This window comes from Hibiscus syriacus, unplaced genomic scaffold, assembly GCF_006381635.1.
Source record: "Hibiscus syriacus cultivar Baekdansim isolate YM2019G1 unplaced genomic scaffold, ASM638163v2 tig00112004_pilon, whole genome shotgun sequence".
Taxonomy (NCBI): Eukaryota; Viridiplantae; Streptophyta; class Magnoliopsida; order Malvales; family Malvaceae; genus Hibiscus; species Hibiscus syriacus.
The window spans coordinates 129,029-153,155 of record NW_024063236.1 but is presented as its reverse complement, the minus strand read 5'-3'; the positions used below and the strand labels follow the sequence as shown (position 1 = coordinate 153,155).

At 34.2% G+C, this 24,127-nt stretch overlaps 1 pseudogene; it reads left to right on the top strand.

Annotated features, from left to right (window-relative positions):
- The first annotated feature begins 8,405 nt into the window (after nucleotides 1-8,405).
- Nucleotides 8,406-16,867, top strand: LOC120174160 (annotated as a pseudogene).
- The last annotated feature ends 7,260 nt before the right edge of the window (nucleotides 16,868-24,127 follow it).

Genomic DNA, 24,127 nt, shown 5'->3' with positions numbered 1-24,127 from the left:
ACGACACACAGTCAAACGATTAGAGTGTTACACAGAACCACTGAAGTGGTTGACCAACATTTTTCTCATTTCTCTTAATTTAAAATGATCATTTTCATAATAAAATAAACCATATAATATAATATAAAATTTACATTGGGGAGCTCCCAAAATAAATGTATACATTCAAAAATAATACAGACCGACTTATAATTGAATTGACGACTCACCTTTACAATAGGGTCTATAAATATACATGTCCTTAAAAACGTGAGACATACTCTGATCTCCACTTGGTCTGGACCTCGGTCTCTCAAAAGGCTTCCACGAAAGTTCTACCTAATCTGCATAAGGAAACACATTCCAAACGCTGAGCTAGCTAGCTCAGTGCCACACTAACAACTAGATCATACTAAAAGTGTACCAATGAAATGCTCAAGCTATCAAGTTTACTGCTTTAGTGGGTATACTTGTATACTCACTCTCTACTCTATGGTAGACATCATGGTGTGACTGAGGGTTCTGCATGTCAGAGCTCACACACCCCTCTAGTCTACCAAGGATGATTGCTTGGAATCTCTGCATCAGTCACCACCCTCGACTAACCACCCCTTGCGAGTGTAAGGCCTTGGCCCTAGTTAGTCAGCTTAACGTGCCATGCACACTCGCTTAGGATATCCAGACTGATTCTATACTTTTGACACCCTTAACTTTACTAAAGGAACTCGGGTGTCCTGGTCGTTTCCCAAGCATTCAAACAAAGCTAGTTTTATGTCACCCTACTTTATATTGTTTTTACGTTTGATAAAGCATTATGATTGTTCTCACTTGTAGTCTTATTTGGGAGTAATTATAAGCTGTTGGGAAACCTCACTTGCCTCTATAATTCTTCTTGTTTTAAAGACCAAAACATAACCTTGGTATCGATATTGGCCTTACAGTATCAATACCCTCTCATCAGTATCGATACCCTACCCAAGGTATCGATACCCTAGCGCTGAAATGCCTTGGAAGAAAAGGGGAAGTATCGATACTCATGTGGGAGTATTGGTACTTGGACCATGGGTATTGATACTCCCTAGAGTATCGATACGAAAATGGTATTATGGATTCCCTGTTTCGATAGCAAGCCCCTCAGTCTCGATACCAAACCCTTAGTATCGATACTCTTGCATAGGGTATCGATATTGTTCTTTAAAAACTCTCAAATTATGACTTTCATATGAATAGTGTCAATACTACTTTTTACAGTATCAATACTTACTCTTAAAAATGCCCTATTTGGGCAAGAAATTTCCTCTTAACCTTCCTAATTTTACTACCTAAAGTTTCCCAATTCGTATTAATATTTTATGTGATCATGAGGCTCGTAAATAAGGCTTTAAAACACATCAAAACTCTAAATCATGCAACTTACCATGAAAATGTACTTAACATGCTCAATTTCAACTCTTAAGCTATCTTGCATTTGTAATGACCCACTAAGGGTATGAAGGAGTTGTGAGTGTGTTACTAATTCCTTTGCTGCTAGAACCTCTCTCAATCAACTAGGAGACACCTTTTCTTTCCCCCTTGCCTTAGAACTTTATCCCACTTTCTTAGCTAATCAAAGGCAAAACTAGGAGTTACTAACTTGTCTAGAGATTGAAATTGAATTAGGAACACTCTATACAACTTAAATTTACTAAAAACAAGCTTAAAACCCTTGATTCCCATAAACCCCTTAAAAACGCATTTTTGAACCAAAACTCGAGATTTTGGGCTTGAAATGAAGCTTGAGGGATAGAGATTATGCTTCTTACCTTTGTTGACTAAACTAAACCTGGAATTCCAAAAAGCTTGCTCTTTTAACTTACTCTTGGGGATGAAAAAGAAGTGGAAAAAGAGAAGAGTGTTTTGGTGGATTGGTTCACGTGAAAACTCTTAATATAAAGGGGTTTTTATTCTTTAAAAGAAGCAAGGGTTAAACTATACTTTTGGTTCCTCACATTTAACCTAAACTAAAAATCACCACTATTTTGAACTCTTGGGTTAAACTTAATCCCAATACCCTTTTGAAAAGGTCCAAACTGCTTGAGGAGATCTAATGGGCTCGATTGATGGTTCTCGGGTTGACTCGAACTACTGACCTTGGATTCGGGGTATTACAAATAGTATAGTTAAGAATACAGTCACCTGACATGCCTCACTAGCAACCTTTCTTAACGATAATCTTTACTCTTAAATTATTTTCTTTGTTTTAGCTCGTTTGGATCTTAGTTATGGTCACGATCTACAAGTGTATTATTTACAAAACACTTAAAATTCTGAAGTACATGTTAGTACATTACTAACATAGTAAGCGCATAATAGGAATTAAATTCCTAAAAATTCTTTCAATACTTATTTAATATCAATTCCATTTTATAAAATCAATGCAAACCTTAACACTTCAAAATACAACTTCAATTTCATCAATATTCAATTCAATGAGTAATTCACATAATCATTTCCAATTTTACAATTTAACAATCAAAATGAATTCTTTCCAAAATATTCAAAATGGTCCCTTACGATTTAACTTCAAATTCAAACTTCTAACAACATTTTCAAGAATTCTACATCAATTTAAATCAATTTCCATACTGAACCTCTTATTTCCCACACTTGTGATATGGTCCCCTAACCTTTACATACTTCCAAATTGGTCTAAACAACATTATAAAGCTTGTAGAATCATCTATTCATCATATCTAACCTTAGTATAATTTTTCACAAATTTTCCCTATTTATTTCACCATGGTTGAACCTATCAAGAGAGCTTAGACATGATTTCAACTTGATTCAAGCATAATTCAACTTCCAAACATCATTTCTAAGCATTTACAATCAATCTCATATCAAAACCAATTCAAACTTCCAATTCCATAACAAACCCTAATTGACTGAATCTTGTATATATTAATTCCTATGGTTTTCCATAATCTTTCAAGCATGGAAATGATTCAACAATATCAACTACATCATAATAAAGCCTTAGAACATCCAAACCTAACATTCCCATCATCCATCCAATTTAGGAACTTTTGGTTTCAAGCATAGAAGGCATGAACAAATTGATGAGTATTCAGAATCGGTAGTATTTGCTCGTTAATTCTTTGATCTTATGGATTTATTGCTACTGATTTGGTTGTATTATGCTTGTTTTCTTGCAAGGTCTTGCTTTCCAGACTTAGTGGTAAAATAGGTGCATTCTGCATTTTCTTATTATTTGGTCACGGCTGGAGACATGGGCATGACACGTATGACGTGACAGTTTCTAGAAGGTCCAGTCAGCGGCAGTTTCTAGAAGATTTAGTCAGCGCGCCTTCTGGAAGATGGACGACCGACAGAGTTGCATTAGGAGACTTATTTTAAAGTTTGAATTAGAAAAACAATTATCTTTAGAATTATTTTTATTTTAATTTCTTTGTTTATCTCTAGGTTTTTAGAGGCTATAAATACCCTATTGGGGTAAGCCTAAATACACAACTCAGATTACAATCTTCTTCTTCTTTCTAGTTTTATTAAAGCTTTCTTTTTTTATTTTATATTTCAAGTTTCGGTTTTCTCCTTTTATTTTCAATTTTTTTTTAAATATGCTAAGTATGACTTTTTTCATGCTTAGCTAATTTTCTCATAAGCCGAGAGCTGAAGCGATGACTCAATTCCAATGGGAGAATTGAAACAGACCCTTAATAACTTCAGAATATCTCTCTCAATCTTTGTGCTTATTTTTCAAAATCAAAACAGTTTTCAAAATCAAATATTGACTTTGGTCAAGAGGTTGTTGTGATTAAATGAGTGGGAGGAACGATCGGCTTATTGAAAGCACATTCGACTTTCTGGAACACACTTGGCGAGATAGCTTCGTCAAGAGGGAATTGAGATCGAATTAGCGGCTATTGAAGCAACAATACGAGTCGGTCGCCACGAACTTAAGCGATAATTGATCTACGACAATTGATGTTGATTAGATCAGTTTCTGAAGCCGGAATCAAAGATTGCCTTGGGTATTCGGTATACAAGTAGAGTCATGGGGATTGCCCTTGTAGACAAAGTAACTGATGTGATTCTCGAAGGAAAAAATCTACTTCGATGATCTGAAGGAAATTGAGTCAAAGTTAGGCTTGTGACTGATTTTGCCGTATCCATTTTCAACCTTAAAAATCTTTTCTTTATTTTTAATTTAATTCACTTTTATTATTATTTAAATATCGTTTTATCAAAAACCCCTTATTTACTTTATCACGCCTGGTTTAAACAATTCACACAGAAAGTTAGAATTTTCTAAGTCCCTGTGGAATCGACCCTTACTCACGTATTTCCTTTATTTATTAATTGAGAAGAAGGAATTTTATTTGACATCAAAACAACAGTTGTCACAAATGGTACAAAATGATAGAGAAATTTCATGCATAAATTTTTTTTATTTCATGCTTTCATCCAAATTCCTAATAATTTGACTTAAAAATCAAAAAGGATATATTTTCTTACCTTAATGGAAGTTCACGGCTTGGAGAAGAATAATGAAGAAATGTCATAAAATTTCTAATTAAAATTCATAACCCACTTGTCATGTTTTAAAACCAAACAACCGTTTTGCCCTTATAATCACATGTTCCATAACTTTCACATGTAAATTTGTTCATCCAAACGTAAAAAAAATAAACCAAATAGTTAATACATACTAACTTTGCCCTTGGAATTTCTCGAATTTACAATCTTGTCGTATTTCATCCAACAATCCCTATTTAACATGAAAAATTAACTTAAATTCAATGATCCATATTAAATCATACCATTTTATGGCATGAAAATGAAATTATTAACATTGTCTTTTCCTCCTTCAAAATATGTCAAATATTCGATTCGATTCGATTATCTAAATTTCTCTCGAACTTTATTGTTTATAGCCTTTAATACAAACTCCAATAAAAAAAATCCGATTGACACAAAGAAAAGGTCATTTTTTGTGTAAACTATTCATTTACTAGACTAAAAATATATAAAATTTTAAAAAATACAATTTAGTCCCTAAACGTTTTCTAAGATTATACTTTAGCTATTAAACTTTTAATTTATTCATTTTGGTCACTAGCCAAAATTTTGGGTATTACAACCTTGAACCTGACTCTTTCCAGTTGTTTGATAGATTCCGGCTAAATACTTTTATCCACAAATATTTCCTGTAGGTATGACCAGTTTGAATCCTCCAACATCCAAAATAGATATTCATCTTCTATTGAAAGTAATAACGTTTTGCTGCCCATCCTTTTAACTTTGACATCCTCAAACCCCCATCTTTGTAGTTTTCACAATGCTCCATACACTGTGAATCGTGGAGGTAACTCCTACTAGTCTTCTCTTAATTTTCCAAGGAGCCTTCATCTCGACGTGACCTGTGATTCTTTTGGTTTTCGTACTATCACTATTGCTTGACTCACCTTTCAACTTTTCTTTAATATTAGTCTTTCCCATCAAGTCCACACTAACCTTCGGGTTCTTTATCTTGGTTTTCGCGGTTGAATTCACGATGATAGTATCAATCTTTTCTGATGTTGATTTGACAACGGCCAAAATTTTCTCCAATATTTTTGTTCTTCCATTGTATCTAGCAGACTCGACCGAGATTTTATATCTATATTAGTAGATTCTGTTTAATCTTTCATTGCTCTTGCTACGTCTACCTTCTTTGAAAATCTAACAAAACCAAACCTCTTGTCCCCTGATCAACTTACTTGCTATGAAAACATCAACAACATCACCATGATACCCAAAGGTTTACCAAAGTCCTTTACAATACATCTTCGGTATATTGTTCACGAAGAGAGTAACTATCCTGCTGGCTACCGAAGATCCAAACATCACGATAAAGCTGGATATGACTATAAAGTCTGGTAGAATGGTACATAAAGCAACACATTCACCTTATGTATCCAAACATGTAATCTTGTACCACTACACATAGAGTATACTCAAATTCTGACATGTCATTATATCTAAAGTATAGCAAAAGATTCAATTGTTAATAGATCCATGTTAAACACATTTAAATTTTGTTGTGGATGCACCATTTATTCAAAAGAAATTCATTTAGAAATTATGTATCAATTCTTGTAAAATTCACACGTATTCACCTCTAATGCCACTATAACAACTTATGTTGCAACACATTTAAATCACCATGTATCTCATCACACACTTTTCAAGTTCATATATGTGCATAAAAAATGGACAAGACTCGATAAACATCCTGGAAATTTAGCAATGTATCTTCATCTTGCTTATAGTTTAAACCAACCAATCAAGTATTTTTAAAACATTAATGCTTGTAATTAAACAAAAGGAGAATCAAATTCAACTACTCGGGAACTTATAATAGGGTATTAACCTACTCCTAAGTCCCTAAATAAGTGCGAACCCACAGCTACATCGAACACTCACTGAAATATCAATGAATCAGACACCACAAGCTCAATGAAGAAAATCCTTCTAATCTTTAATCATCACATTTTAATACTTAATGTCCATATTGTAATCATTAAAAATCATCAATCTAACATATGAATAATTTAGGGTCATTACATCAAAGATTAATAATGGAAATACAAGTTTTGATTTTTTTCAGACTCAAACATTTTCGGGTTTTGATTTCTTCATATTTATTTATTTTATTTATTCTTTATGAAATTTGGCTTAAATAAGTTTAAATTCAAAATTTTTTTCCTGGGATTTGTGGGTCGCATGGATAGCAGTTTGCATCGGTATCAAGCATAGGATCTACCAATTCAACCATCTTCCAACAAGTTGATGGTATACTTCTAATGCCCCATATTTTGACAATTACTTTCTTTTAATGAATTTGTTCTCGCTTCGCATTTATATTTTCTCGTTATAAGTTAAGATGTTGTCTATCTTCAACCTAGATTTAATATTTTCGTTAGTCCTAATATAATTATTTAAAAAAATAAAACGAATTACAATTTTGAAGTTATTTCCCAATCAATTCTACAACAAATACTGTTAATTCCACCAGAAACAGGTGTTGTCAAGAAAGCTCAGTCGTGAACCTAATAATATATTTTAGTACCAAACAAGTGTTGTTTTCGGATCGCATTCAAAATGGTACTTTTTTTATAGTTAAGTGTTAGAAGGTGAAAAAAATAATTAACGACAATTATTATGAAACGAAACCGAAAAAGCTTCACCGGTTTCTTAGATGAAATATAAAGCAAAATTTTGCAGATTCTGGAATTTGAAGATACAAATTTTTATGCAATTATGAATGGTCTGATTTGTAATAAAATCCTTTACTAAAAAAATCCATCTTTTACTTTACTATGTTGTATCGATTTTCTTTTTGATTGGTGTATTGGTTTAGTCAAATTATTTTTAGCGTAATGCCAAAAAAATGCTCTTACAATTAAATAGTTATTTTGATCTTAACGTTTTATTTTATGATAAAAAAATCTTATTATTTGACTAAATAGTTATTTTAACTCTCCTCCTTTTTGTGAAGTATTTTGATCCCATGTCCCATTTTAGGACAAAAAATCCCATTTGACCATTTTTACTAAAAATTTTCATCTGCGAAGATGTTCCCTCCTCCCTCAAAACAAAATATTAATTACTAAATTTCTCTAAAAAAATAAATACCAAATAAAGTATTTAGTTAAACATTAAAAGTATTTTTTTCTTTAATGACATAACTTGTGTTAGTCTTCGGTTTTTTAAATTGTATACTTTCCCTTGCAAATAGCTACTTAAGCCACTTGTTCTATAACGAAAATTGCAAGCCCAACAAACTAGTCATTAGATAGATCATCACCTTAACATGACTAGTTGATCAACCAATGAATCTCTCATCAGTTCAAAGACAAGATATAAATAATAAAGAAATATATGAAATGTTTGATTAAATAATTATTTTTCTTTATATTTTTTTGAAGTAATTCTATTTTATTATTTTATAATAAAATGATTCACGATTGGATGAAAATCGTTAATAAATTAATGATCAATATTTATGTTAACGTGATCATTAGCCCTGCCAATTTTTTTAAGTATTAATTAATATTATATATATATTAAAAATAAATAAAGTAAAATTTTTCAGTTATTCAATTAAAAAAACTATATTTATGGAAAATAAAAATATTTTAACCCCACCATAATAAATTCATGTGTCTTAATTAACTTTTAACTAGTATATTAAAACATGATGAAAAAAAATTCTCCAACTAAATATAATATTAGTATTAGAGTACCAGAGACTTGAAAGTGGATCCATTACCATAAACAAACCAACAATTGAAAAACCATAAATTTACATTAAGTAGGAACCAATTCATGAGCATTGAGAGAGACCCTCCTCCCCCCAACCATACGAGCCATTAATTAGTTCCTCATTGCATTAGACCATACAGCTGTCCCCATTTTTCACCAACATCATATATAATGGAAACACGTCGAGGTTTAGATGTAGCAATCATTAGTACCAACCAAATTTAAAACTTTCTTTCAATCTCGTTCAGCTTTTAAATTGAGATTGCATGAATCCAGCCATTCTAACACTTACCTGTATTTTTAATTTGTCACCATCATTTTTCGTTTTCCCCCTTGGAACTATAAGTACCCCTCCCTCGACAAAAGAAATTAGCTTCACAGACTCAAGGGAAACCAATTTCTCTCTCCCCCCCCCCCCCCGGGGAGAAAGAAAAACAGAGACAAAATGGTTAAGCTTCTAGCATCTTGGCCTTGGGAAAACTTGGGAATTTTCAAGGTACGAGAAAACTATATTTCTTTTATATCTGATCTATGATTTCTTCCAAACTGATATGGTTTTTTGTTTTTCTTTTCACAGTATGTGTTGTACGGTCCTTTAGTTGCAAAAGTTGTGTATTCATGGATCTATGAGGATGGCCTAAAGGATGTATGATGTCTTCATATACTCATCATATGTGGTTTGAGAGGTTTGGTTCATCAGCTATGGAGTTCTTACAATAGCATGCTTTTCCTGACACGAAACCGTCGGATTAAGCAGCAAGGAGTTGACTTCATGCAGATTGACAGAGATTGGGACTGGTTTTTCCATGAAAGATACCTTTTCACCCATTATCATTCACTTCACCATTCATCTTCTGTGCTTCATCCCTACACAGGTGAAAAAATCATTAACACCCATGTTTTTATTATGCTAAACTTTGATAGTTAGTCCCTTAACCTTAATATAGTACGATTTGATCCTCTACTTTTGCAGGCGGACATGCTACATTTTTAGAGCACCTTGTATTATCCGTAGTGATCGGAATTCCTTTAATGGGGTCGGTTGTAATAGGGAATGCATCAACAATCATAATTTATGGGTATGTGTTGGGTTTGATTTTATGAGATGCATGGGGCATTCCAATGTTGAAGTTGTTCCTGCTCAGGTTTTCAACAAGTTACCATTCCTTAGATATTTGATCTACACCCCCACGTAAGTAGCTCTTTCCTCCGACTCATGCAATCAATGTGTACCCTATCTCTATATCCAAAATTCATTCTCAACTACTTCCGTAAAACCATTCCCTAAAATCCTCTTTCGTTTCTATTCTCCCGTAAGTTCATTTTAGCAAATATTTATAAAAGGCTTCACTAAATCAAATATCTACAGGCATGTAAAATTTTCCTTTCATGTATCATTGCTAGCAAGTTTCAGTTCACATACAAGGACAACTCAGTTCTTTTACGACAGTAATTTAGTTTAGATCTGACTTTCTGAAACAAGGCAATAATTGTTTTTAGAGTTGAATATTTAATAGTTACTGTTTTCGCTACTTATTTAAAACGAATTTATCGCATTGAATGAAATACGTACTATGCCTAAATTTACAGCCTTTCTTTTCAATATGAATGCATTTTAAATGTTTTGCCTCTTAGTAGACTTGGCAGAGCCTGGCTACTTGTTGAGCACGTAGTTAAGAAAATTTTATTATGTATAAATCTGGTATTAATTTATATATTTTTAATAATCCAATTTTTTTATAATGATTAGTTTTCATTAGTATAATATATATCTAACAAGTGATTGAGATTCAGGAATTTGAGCTTGTAAAGCCAAGTTTGAATCTCATCATCATCACTCTTGATAGACAATCTACAAAGTCCTGTGTAAATCCCAATTGGGTCTTAGGCATACCCTAACCCTAGATTGAGGGAGCCACCCATGACCTAAACTTTAGTGTACCAAAAAAATGTTGGAAAGTCAAACATGATTTTGACTCATATGTTGGCAAGAATTATGTAGAATATATTAGAATTGAAACATGGATGAACGTGGCAACAACAAAAGAGTTTGAAAAGTCAAAGGCACTAGAATGATCACAACTAGCAACGTGGAAAACAAAGTGTCGGCAGCACAAAGATTTTTAAAGGAATAAATGAAACACCTGGAATTGTGTAGAATTGGATGTGGCTGCACCTATCTAAAATAATGCTAACCGACATATGTATGCTTAATTATTAAGCATATTAAACGTGAATCAAGGAAGTATCTAGTCCCCAAATATGTCGGTTTATTACAACTATATATATGTATGGAAGCTATATGAAAAATATAAGTGACAAGTGAGCTAAAGAAAAATATACGAGAGAAAAAATAAAGAAAATTGAGAGAGCTTAGCAAATGTTAAAATAGTGAGGTTGAGTTTGTAAACTAGCAGCAGTAAGTATTGCAGTATTGTAATATTGAGAGTGTCGTTGTAACATATTTTTTTTCGTATAAATAAAAGTTCGAGTGTTATAAATTACCGAGTGCCCATCTACGCTTCCAACAAGTGGCCTCAGAGCTTGGTTCGAGTTCAACGTGGTGGAGAAGATGGCCAACATGATTCAACCACAAATTCCGAGATTGACAAAGATGAATTACGGAAATTGGAGCATTCAAATGAAGGTGTTACTAGGCTCCCAAGATTGTTGGGATATCATCGAGGATGGTTACACCGAGCCTGAAAATGCAGTAGCAGAAGCAGCCCTGACCAATGAAGAAAAGAAAGTATTGAAGGAATCCCAGAGAAAAGATAAAAGAGCGTTGTTCTTTATTTTTCAAGGAGTAGACGAATCTACCTTTGAAAAAATTTATGATGCGAAGACCACAAAACAAGCATGGGAGATTTTGCAAAAATCTCTACAAGGTTTCGAAAAAGCAAAAAAGGTTACAAACTCTCCGAGCTGAGTTTGAGATGTTAAAAATGAAAAATATAGAAACCATCGATGATTATATTAGCCGTGTGAAAGTGGTCGTAAATGAAATGAAAAGAAATGGCGAATCACTCGACGATGTTAGAGTGATGGAAAAAATTTTACGGTCATTAACAAGAAAATTCGATTATGTGGTTGTGGCAATCGAAGAATCAAAAAATTTATCCCAAATTTTGATTGATGAGCTAGTGGGTTCACTTCAAGCCCATGAGCAGAAAATAAAACAAAATGAAGATTTTGAAAATTTGGAGCAAGCTCTACAAAGCAAGATAAATGTCAACGAAGGAGAAGCCAGCAGCAGCTACATATGAGGTCGAGGAAATCGTGGCGGTTATCATGGAAGATATAGAGGAGGACGAGGAACTCATGGACGTGGTGGTCGATCATATGGCATCGATCAAATAAGTGGAAACAATCCAACATCAGGTTGTGGACGAGGATTCAGAGGCCGAGGTAGGGGCATATATCAACAAGGTAGTAAAATACAGGTACAATGTTATAATTGCAATAAGTATGATCATTATAGTTATGATTGTAGATCTACTCCTAAATAAGAAAAAAAAAAATAACGTAGTAGCTGCTGAAGATGAGAAAATTGGAAAATCTCATGTATTCCTCACTTATAAAGGAAATGAAGAATTCAAGAAAAAATATTTGGTATCTTGATAATTGTGCCAGTAACCATATGTGTGGTCAAAGGGAAGTGTTTGTGAAATTAGATGAAACAGTTCATGGGCGAGTAATGTTCGGAGATGACTCGCATGTAGAACTAAAAGGAAAAGGCGAAGTCATGATTACTCAGAGAAATGGAGAAAAGAAATACATTTCAGATGTTTATTATGTACCTGCTTTGAAAAGCAATATCATCAGTCTTGGTCAACTCCTGGAAAAAGGATATGAAGTGCAGATGAAGAACCACTCGCTTGCCATCAAAAATAAAGAAGGAGAATTGATAGCCCAAGCTGATATGACTCGAAATCGTCTCTTTACAATTGATATCGAGTCGGGAGAAGTCAAGTGCATGAAGACCGCGATCAAAGATGATTCATGGCTATGACATCTAAGATATGGACATCTTGGATTTTCTGGTTTGAAGCTGTTATCAAAAACAAACATGGTGAAAGGACTACTAGAGATCAGCCCTCCAAATCAATTATGTGAGGCTTGCATCAAAGGAAAGCAACTTAGACAAAGCTTTGAAGTTGGTAGATCCTAGCGTGCCCGAAGACCGCTGGAGATAGTACACACAGATATAGCTGGTCCTTTTGATATATCATCGCTTGGCGGTAACAGGTACTACCTAACTTTTATTGATGATTTTAGTAGGAAATATTGGATTTACATCTTGAAATAAAAGTCAGAAGCGTTGGAAAAACTGAAAGAATTTAAAGTAATGGCTGAAAAACAAAGCGGTTAATATTTGAAGATACTCATATCAGATAGAGGAGGCGAATATACATCAAAGTTATTTGAAGAATTATGCAAAGAGCATGACATCATCCATCAGCTGATAGGCAGATACACGCCACAACAAAATGGAGTTGCAGAAAGAAAGAACCGCACAATCCTGGACATGGCAAGAAACATGATAAGAGGTTCGATGTGCAGTTTACCTATTGAACCGATGTCCAACAAAAAGTGTGAAGTATATGACGTCAAACGAAGCATGGAGTGGACAGAAACCAGGAGTTGGACACCTCAAGATTTTTGGATGCATCGTATATGCCCACGTTCCTGAACAGACCAGAAAGAAGCTTGATGAAAAAGGAGAAAAATGTATTTTCATTGGCTATGATGAAAGGAGCAAAGATTACAGATTATATAATCCTCTTACCAAGAAGGTGATAATTTCAAGAGATGTCGAGTTCGATGAAGCAGACTATTGGAGGTGGAGCAAAGAGGAAAAGAAAGTTGAAGGACTATTTTTTAAAGATGACGATCTTATCAATCAAGATGAACAGGCTGATGATCAAGGTCCTCAACAAAATGTACCATCGTCGTCAAGCAACAGCAGCGATGGCAACAACATAATAAAAGATCCTGAAGCACCTCCCACAGAAGTTCGAAGATCCACAAGAGAGAGAAGAATGCCAGAAAGGTACAACGATTATGAATTAAATAATATTTCACTATTCAGTCTCTTTACAAAGAGTGATCACATAACAAATGAAGAATTGATTGGAGATGACAAGTGGAGAAAAGCTCGGAATAAAAAATCAAGTTTGAGGGGGAGTGTTGGAAAGTCAAACATGATTTTGACTCATATGTTGGCAAGAATTATGTAGAATATATTAGAATTGAAACATGGATGAACATGGCAGCAACACATGAATTACTTAGCAACAAAAAGTTTGAAAAGTCAAAGGCACTAGAATGATCACAACTAGCAACGCGGAAAACAAAGTGTCTGCAGCACAAAGATTTTTAAAGAAGAAATGAAACACCTGGAATTGTGTAGAATTGGATGTGGCTGCACCTATCTAAAATAATGCTAACCGACATATGTATGCTTAATTATTAAGCATATTAAACGTGAATCAAGGAAGTATTAGTCCCCAAATATGTCGATTTATTACAACTATATATATGTATGGAAGCTATATGAAAATATAAGTGACAAGTGAGCTAAAGAAAAATATACGAGAGAAAAAATAAAGAAAATTGAGAGAGCTTAGCAAAACTTAAAATAGTGAGGTTGAGTTTGTAAACTAGCCGTAGTTAGTATTGCAGTATTGTAATATTGAGAGTGTCGTTGTAACATAATTTGTTTTGTATAAATAAAAGTTCGAGTGTTATAAATTACCGAGTGCCCATCTACGCTTCCAACAAAAAAAACACTTGAGATTTAATATTAGCATAATGAAAATAGAAATAAAATAAATTTTAAATGGGTTTAGTAGTAAAGAAAAATGAGAGGATGTTATTTTTTTTATTGTTATGTGTAATATTAAATTATTTTAATTTGAAAAGAAACGATAGTGAATATGTAAGAAATATAGGAGTTAATTAAAAATATATATTGTAATTTATGTGTAATAATGTTTGATTTATGCAAATTGTTAGGTACCATAACTTGCACCACTCAGACTCAGAGGCAGGGAGCAACTTCTGTCTCTTCATGCCGCTGTTTGACGCAATGTGGAATACGCTTAACTGCAACTCATGGCATCTGCACAACAAAATAACTACAGATTCTGGTACTTGCCAAGGAATTTTGTTGTGTATTTTCTGGAACAATGAAAATTTCTGAGATTTGAAGCCGCTGGTAAAAATGGGAGCGTGCCGGATTTCGTCTTCCTAGCACATGTGGTGGACATAATGTCGGCGATGCATGTCCCGTTTGTGATCAGATCATTCGCATCCATACCCTTCTCCACAAGGATCTTTCTGCTGCCGTGTTGGCCGTTTACGTTTATGGTAATGCTAATGTTGTGGGCATGGTCCAAGACCTTCCTCCTCAATTTCTATTACCTCCGGGGACATTTGCACCAGACATGGGTTGTTCCCAGATACGGTTTTCAGGTGATTTTAGACATCCACTTCTGTTATTGCAATGTAAAAATGTGGGTTTGGTTTAGTTTAGTCAATCATGTACACCATAACAACTTTTGTTTTGGGCAGTATTTCTTACCATTTGCAGCGGAAGGCATCAACAAGCTCATAGAGGTGGCGATTTTAAGGGCTGATAGGATGGGGGTCAAGGTCATTAGCCTTGCTGCATTAAATAAGGTCAGTATTCTGTGACCTAATCTTAATGTCGAAATGAAGCCAAAAAAATTGTTTATGAGTTCATAGTTATGTGTTCAATAGTTAAACAATGGTTTTTAGTAATTTTATTTAATAATTATATAGAATATGTAAATTTAGAATATATTCTTAAAATAATATATTAATTATCATTTACAAAAATGGTTTGTCTGACATTTTCTAATTAAGTTGATATTCAGTAATCTTCGAAATTGATAGAGATGTCTAAATTTACATAATATATTATTAAATTATTAAAATTTAAATAAATAAATTGGCGGGTTAAACATAATTAAAACACACAAATAAGTTAGGAAACAATTAATTGTAATTCCCGCTATTTAAACATTAAAATCTTCTACTTGATGCCTATATTCATATTTGTCCCAACTTTATGTACTATACATAAAATATAAGTTTAGGTACTGGATGGGTGAGTTAGGTAGTCCTACGAATAGGATTTAATTATTTGAGTTAGATCAATTGAAATGAAACAATTTATATAATTTCAAATTAGAAATCAATTTGAATTAGAATTTTTTAAATTCCATATTCGAATTATTTAATTCATATCTTTGAATTCAAGCAATTGAATTATTTGTATTCAATTTAATATATTTATTATTTTTTAAAACATGATGTGGACTTTAATAATAAAAAGTTCCGAAAGAATCACAAAATGGGTTAAACATGGTAATCAGAATGAAGCATTGAATGGAGGAGGAACACTGTTTGTAAACAAGCATTCAGAGCTTAAAGTGAGAGTTGTCCATGGCAATACCTTGACTGCTGCAGTTATTGTTAATGAAATACCCAAAGATGTCAAGGAAGTGTTTCTAACAGGTGCTACTTCGAAGCTTGGTCGAGCCATCGCCCTCTACCTTTGTCGAAACCGAGTTCGAGTTTGAGTAAGTTGTTTACTTAAGAATTTAATTATCCAACTACAAATCAATTGCTTGTGGCTTAGAATTCTAAACTTGGTGTACAGATGTTGACTTCATCGGCTGAAAGATTTCAGAAAATACAAAGAGAAGCCTCGGCAGATACACAAAAGTACTTAGTCCAAGTTAAAAAATACCATGCAGCTCAAAATTGTAAGGTATAGCCATTCCCAATTGTTGAATTATTCTAGTATTTTCGTAAGAAGTGCAAAATACGACTAATTATTAAAGATGATTTGATTGTATATAGACATGGATCGTGGGAAAATGGATAGCACCAAGGGAGCAATATTGGGCTCCATCTGGAACACATTTTCACCAATTTGAGGTTCCTCCCATTCTATCTTTCAGAAGAGACTGTACTTACGGTGAACTCGCAGCCATGAAATTGCCTCATGATGTTGAAGGCCTTGGGAACTCTGAGGTGACTGTTCTTTTTCACGTGTTATTATCTTTTTTTAATAGTACGTTGTGATTATAAGATAATATCTATTCAGAATATTTTTTAATTATTGATAACAGACATGCAATTGCACGAACCAAAGACCTCTAACAATACTCTTTTATCACTGATGTCACTCAATGAAATTCATGTGTTATTTATTTATTATATAAATCGGGTGTATATATGTTTACTAAGTTGTGGTGGATGTTGTGGCAGTACACGATGGAGAGGGGAGTGGTGCACGCATGCCATGCTGGAGGAGTGATTCATCAACTAGAAGGTTGGACTCATCACGAAGTTGGAGCGATTGATGTTGAAAGAATCGACCTCGTATGGGAAGCTGCCCTCAAGCATGGTTTCAAGTCGGTCTCAACCCTAAAATGAAAAAGTTTAGACATACATAATTGTATGTAACAAGTCTTTGTTACAACTTACAAGTCTAGACCCTTGGGGTTTATAAACATTACTAAAAGTGTCGACGCCCGTGAAATTGCTTGTTGGGACGTTGTTGATGTTAAAGCAGAAAGCCAATGAACTCGCTGATTTTTGTGCTAAATAAGGTGTTCCTAGAGTTTCTGAGCTACTGTCGGGTTTCCCTAAGAGACCCTGCCATGGATGTAATAGTCACAACTTTTATAATACCAATTGCTTTTCAAAAACAAGTCTTATTTTTCTTTATTTTTAAGAGCAAACTCTCACTTTTTGTCTCTGTTGAACAAACGAGCATTCTGTTTAGAGCTTAGTGAACACATTTGTAACTTTATCAATGGGTAGTACAAGATAGGCGCAAAGCTCCCTCTTGTTTTTTTTTCTATGATAAAATGAACATTCAATTTTACATGCTTCATCTTGGCATCTAGAATCAGATTTGAAGCAATGTGACTTCGCTGCAACAGTTTTGAGGTGGTCCGACCGGAACGACACGAATGCTTAATAAAAACAAATGGAAGAAAATAAAAGATGGAAATTTTCATCATTTTTTTATTTAGGTGTGATTAAACACCATAAAATAAATATATCCTCATTTAATAAAAATGTTGTTCTACACCCTGAGAAATCTTCCGACTTTTCAGGGGTTAATGTAGTTAGTGATGATATAAGGTATTTTCATGCTTGTTTGTCTGCTATTAGTATGGTTGATTATTCTTGTACAAGCCTCGGTTTATTTGGTCTAACTATCAGGAGGCAAGTCCTCTTGCTAGTAGGTTTGATAGAGGTGTGGTTAACTTTGTTTAGTTTCGGTGTTTCAGTTGTTCGTATTTTGAGGATTTGGCTCCTGGGGAGTCTGGCCATTGCCCCTTTCTGATGTATCTTGATAAGGTGGTTAAGTCCTTTTCTAAACCTTTTATATATATATTTTTATTTTCTGGACCCATCATCCTTCTTTCTTGGGCATTATTGAGGAGTTTTTGAAGAAGCCAATTGTTGGGTCTTATCCTATGACTAAGTTGTTCTACAAATTGAAAGGGCTTAAGCCCTTACTTAGGCAGCTTAATGCCGAGCACTTTGGTAACATCTTGAGTAAGGTTAAGGAGAAGATGACTGAGCTTTAAGGTGTTTGATTGGAGGTCTTATCTATTGGGAATAGCTTGGATCTTGTGATAGGGAAAAATCTTTTTATGTTGAGTTGCAAGTCCTCCTTGCTACGGAGGAGAGTTTTTATCACCAAAAGTCTAGGGTCATTTGGGTCCAGGAAGGGGACTAAAACACAGTTTTTTCATGATTTGGTGGCTAAGAGGCAGAACATACATACTATTCGAAGTCTCCACTCTGAGGATGGCAGGTTATTAGTGGATTTTGAAGATATTAATGAGGAGGCTGTTGTATTTTACAAAATATGATTGTTCAGTCTAACCCTGAGGCTGTTGGTTGCTCGATTAAAGACCTTAAGGTCATTCTTAATGTTACATTTTCTACTACATCTAGGTAGGAAATGTGGAGAGTTGTTACTGGAAAGGAAATCAAAGAGGCTATTTGGAGAAAATGGAGATAAAAGTCCTTGCATTGATGGCTATGCTCATTTCTTTAAATCTACTTGGAGTGTCATTGGAAGCAATGTTGCTCAGGCTGTGTTGTATTTCTTTGAGAGCTGTCAGATGCACCCTACCTTCAACAAAACTACTCTTGTGCTTGTTCCCAAAGTGGATAATCCTTCTTCTATGAAGGAATTTAGGCGCATCTCCTATTGTAGTATGATCTATAAGTGTATCACCAAGATTATTACAAGGAGAATTTCAAAGTACTTAATGGAGATGGTTATTGGTAGCCAAAGTGATTTTGTGAAAGGGAGAACTATCACTGACAATACTCTTATTGCTTAGGAGCTTGTCAATGGCTATTGATAACTCCGTAAAAAGGCTATATTTATGGCCTTTTCAATTAAGTTATTGATTGTCTAAAGGCTCATATAGGTTCATTTAGATGCATTTAGGAGCATATAGTTGCATTTGATGGATTTGGTTAGCCTTAGCATTTTGGTTTGTGAATTGTGCTATTTTATGGGGAAGGTCTTGTTTTGGATGTTGGTGTGCGGGATTCTAGGAGCAAAGGGTGTGCAAGGAAAAATGTCGTGGCAAACGAAGTTGCTTAAGTAGAATGAAATGCCATGGCATTTATGGGCACATAAGAAGATAAAAGAGTGAAGATATTTTCACAAGTGGCCAATTGTATTTCCAGCACGTGTTATTTGTTGCCAGCCTATTGTACTCACACTCACATGAAGGGAATGATCCTAGGGTACTATGAGTATTTTGGCCCAAAAACCTAGGATATTTTCTTAGTATAAATAGAAAAGTTTGGCATAAAAGTGAGGGTGCTAATTCTTTTTGGGAAATTGTGAGCTAAACAAGAAAAGGGGCGGTTAAAGGTTCCACCTTTCCTTCCCCTTTCACCTTTTCAAAGGTTTTCCTCCGTAACCAAGCTAGAGGGAGTGGCGTGCTACACGTCCGAGAGGAGCTAGCTGCTAAGGTGATGTTAGTGGTGGTCTGAGGAACTACCAATAGCCGGCGTTGGAAGTTTTCCTCCACATTTAATCTTTTATTTTCATTCGAATATTTGGGTTGTATGGAATGAATTATTTTCATGGATGATTCGAACCCCACCATGAACTAAACTTTATTTGGTGTGGGTTGTCATGGATGATTGATACAATCTAAATTCCCGTTTGATACAATTTACCTTGGATCATGATAGATCGGATGAGAGTACTCATGTGGCTAAATAATTAACCATATTAGCATATCATGGCATATTTGTTTACGCCAAAAATATAAGTTCATCAGGGAATTCTCCCTGAACCGGTGCATCAAGCTGAGAGATAGGAAGGTGGCTTAAATTGTATGTGACTAATTTTTCTCATCCTTTCTTGTCTTAAATATGAAGATTAAACTCTGTAAAGGTAAAACTTATCGAATTAAGAGCAGTTTTGCTTATTTCTTATTCAATAGATATTTTAAAGATAAATGATCAGAATAAACAATTATGTTAGCACCAAGAAGATAAGAACAAAATTTATCTAAGTAAAAAATAATGGTAAAAAGTTCTTTTTTCAGAAGTCGAGTAATTTCGTTGATCCACGACTAGTGTCCTAGACGCATAGGATATAATGTGGGGGCTCTTTGACGATTTTCTGTCCAAACACGACTCTTACGCTTAAATCACTTGTGTCACACATGATCTGAAAGGGATAATCCCAATTTGGCGATTGTACTATTGGTGCCGAGATAAGTTGTTTTTTAGGATATCCAATGCTTCTTTGTATTCGTCGTTGAAATCTAAAGGTGCATCCTTTTATAGAAACTTACAAAGTGGTTATGCTATCTTGGAAATATTCTTTATAAACCTACGATAGAATCCTGTGTGTCCAAGAAAAGAATGAACTTCCCTCATAGTTGTGGGGTAAGGGAGTGAGCTGATAATATCAGTTTTTACCTCATCGAAATTCCATCAGCAAAAATAATGTGACCAAGAATTAAAACTTTATCAACCATAAAATGACATTTTTCATAATTAAGTATAAGGTTATATTCAAGGCATCTTTTGAAGACATTAGTGAAATTCAAAAGACACTCATCAAAGGAGTTACCGTATACCATAAAATCGTCCATGAAAACTTCAATTCTTTCACTACATAATCGGAAAATATGCTAAGCATGCATCTCTAGAAAGTACTTAGGACGTTACATAGGACAAACGACATTTAGATTTAAGTGATTATACCAAAGGGACAAGTAAATGTCATTTTCTCTTGATCTTCCAATACTAATGGAATCTAAAAGAATCTTGAAAAACTATCTAGAAAACAATAGTGAAATTTACCAACAAATTCAACTATTTGATCAGTAAAAAGGAAGTGCAAAATGATTTTTTCGAGTAAGTGAGTTCAACTTCATATAATCGATGTAAACTCTTTATCTATTTTAAACTCCTGTAGGAACCAGTTCGCCTTCAGAATTTTCAATTATTGTTACTCCAGGTTTTCTTAGAAACATGAACTGACCCAATTACAGTCGGATATCAGATAGATTACGTCGGCGTCTAAAAGTTTTTGGATTTCTTTATTCACCACCTCCATCATTGGAGGATTCAAAAGTATTTGTCCTTCTCGGGATAGTTTCATGCCTTTTTTAATTTTAATCTTGTGCATGCATGTCGATGGACCAAGTCCTTTGATGTCTGTTATAGTGAAACTGATTTCTTCTTTATGTCCGCGTAAAAGTGTCACCAAATACATTTCATCTGCTTTGAAAAGTTTATTTGAATTAATAACCGGGTTGGTGGAGTTATATCCAAGGAATGCATATTTGAGATGATTCAGTACTTGTTTTAACTCAATTTGCGGGGAATGCAAATTGAAAGTAAAGGTTTTGATTTGGACGGGGTTAGGCTCAGATCAGATTGGATAGAAAAATATATTTTCTAACTCCCTGATTTATTCTTCGTGATTTTCTAATTCCTTACGCAAATCATCGGATAAGTCAATCTCAATAAAATCATCCACCAAGGGTTCAATAATATCAACAAAATTAATACTTGTAACACTATCTGGATACTCCATTGCTTTGTAAACATCAAACTTTACAACCTCACCATCAAATTTCATAGTAAGAATTCTACTTTAACGTCAATTTTAGTCTGTGTAGTGCTTAAGAATGGGCGACCAAGAAGGATCTAAGAAGAAGAATTGCTTTGATCATTTTCCATGTTGATGACATAGAAATCAACAGGAAAAATTAAATCACTTACCTTAACAAGAACATTTTCAAGAAGTCCCTCAAGATAAATGACGGATCTATTAACGAGTTGAATTGTTACCCTAGTTTCCTTCAAAGGCTCGACAGATAAAGGCATTACATTAATTGAAGCACCAAGGTCACATATAGCATGTTTAAATCCTACCTTGTCGATTTTACAAGGGATAACAAACATACCTTGGTCCTTTAATTTTGGTGGAAGCCTGCGTTAAAAAACAGAGGATACATTTTCACCTAAATTTACTTGTTCATTATCGGTAAGTCTACTTTTGTTAGTGCAAAGATATTTTAAAAATATGGCATACAATGATACTTTCGGATTACTTCAAGAAGCATATATTAATATCCACCTTTTGGAAAATATCAAGAATCTTCTTTTCCACGTCTTACTTGTTACATTTTACTAAACTTGAGGGGAATGGAGGTGTCATACTAGAAAGGGATATTGTAGGAGGAGTTGGTGTTGAATTTTTCTTTTTCCTCTGGTGTTGTGTGTTAACTTCCTCTTTTTCCTCCTAGGATTTTTCTTCTTTCCTTTCCTTCCTTTCCTATGTCACCTTCTTCTTTATTCTTCTAGGGTCTTGGTTCTTCATTTTCTTTTTCTTTACTGGGCTTTATGACATGCTTTTTAGGGATTGGTGCAATTACAGTGCCACTCCAAAGGGTGATGGTACTAACGTTTTCTCATGGGTTTGCCTTTGTTTAAGATAGTATATTTACCTGTGATTCCATGTGTCCCATGCTCTGAGCTAGTTGACTCATTTGCTTATCCAATTCTTGAAGATGTGCTTCAGTTTGATTTTGAAATTTCTCTTAAAACAATTCCAACTTCTCAACGATGGATTCCGGTGAGGGTTTTGACATTTGGTACTACTTTTGTTAAGGTGGCCTTGATTGATATCGTTGTTGTTGAGGAGGCCTTTGGTTCTGCGCATAGCTGAAGTTCGGATGGTCCCTCCACCTCGGATTATAGATATTTTCGTTTGGATTGTATTGTCTCTGAGGGGTCCTAGAAAATTTTCATATGCGTTGACTTGTGCGGTAGAGTCTTATTGTAACATTGGACAATAATCCGTGGGATGGTCCGACATTGTGCATATTTCGCATAGTCTAGTTGTAGTCATTTTTCTTGAAACGATAGATTGAACAATATCATCTAATTTATCAATTTTATTTTCCAATAAAATTGTGCTTATCTCATAAACATGTTGAGTGGGCTCACTCGCAGAGCCAAATTTTTTAGAGTTAGAAGCCATAGTTGAGATTACTTTTTTGGTTGCATTCTGATTCATATTAACGAGTGCTCCTCCACTAGTTGTTTCAATAATCTTCATTTCCAAAGGAAGGAATCCTTCGTAAAGTATTGAAGAAATGTTTGCTTTGATAGTCCATGTTGTAGGCAGCCAGCGTAAAGTTTCTTGAATCATTTCTTGTAATCATATAACGATTATCCATTTGTTTGTTGTACTCCTAAGGTTTTCTTTCTTAATTCACTCGCTTTTGCTGCAGGGAATAACCTGTTAAAAAAAGACAAGTCATATTAGCCCATGTATTAACAGAATTAGGATGTAAATAAAATAACCAATCCTTAGTCAAGTCGACTAAAGAAAAAGGAAAAACGTAGAGTTTAATTTGATCATCGGATACTCCATGTGGTTTCATGCTAGAGTAAACCAGATGGAACTCGATAAGATGTTTGTGAGGAATTTTGTTGGGCAGTCCATGGTAAGTAGGTAGAAGATGGATCAAACCTGTTTTCAGCTCAACCAGTGTCTCTCTGTAAGGGAATGCAATGCATAATGGTTGTTTTTTGGTTGGTGTCCCAGCTAATTCTCGGATTGTCTGTTCAATCATCAAAATCAGTTCTTTGAAATCTTCTTCGGTGTCGAAGAAGGACTTGGCATCAAAGGATAACTCCGAATTAGGTTATTGATTTGATTCGGATTGTTGTTGTTATTGTTGTTCTTTTCTTTCTCGTAGTGTATGTGCGCATATTCTTCGAGCTAGTACTTCGATGTTAGGTATCCAATCTACTAGTTCGTTGACTTTTCCTGGTCATAAGTCGAAACAAACTTTAATTAGTAATTTTGTCGTGATCCCCGATAATGGCTCCATTTTGACAAGCATCGTAATTGTCAAATAAATAAACCATTTTTCTCAGATAAGTAAGCTATAAATGTAGAATAGGGAAGAAGGGGTCGATCCACGGGATTCCAAAATTTATAATTTAGATTTGAATTGATGCTAACCAAGAAATCAGTAAAACAAAAGAATTAAAAAAGGGTTTTGAATAATTAAGTAACTAAATAAATTTAATAAAACTAAAGTGAAAGCAATAAAAATAAGAAAATTAAATTGTAAAGAATTACTTAAAATGAGAGATAGCCTTCAGTTATCAATATGGAGGGTGTGCAAGCTGGAATGAATATCGATATTGATATTTCATCTTTATCTCTTGAAATCTAATAATATATTTCTTATTCTCTTCTCATATTCTCTAT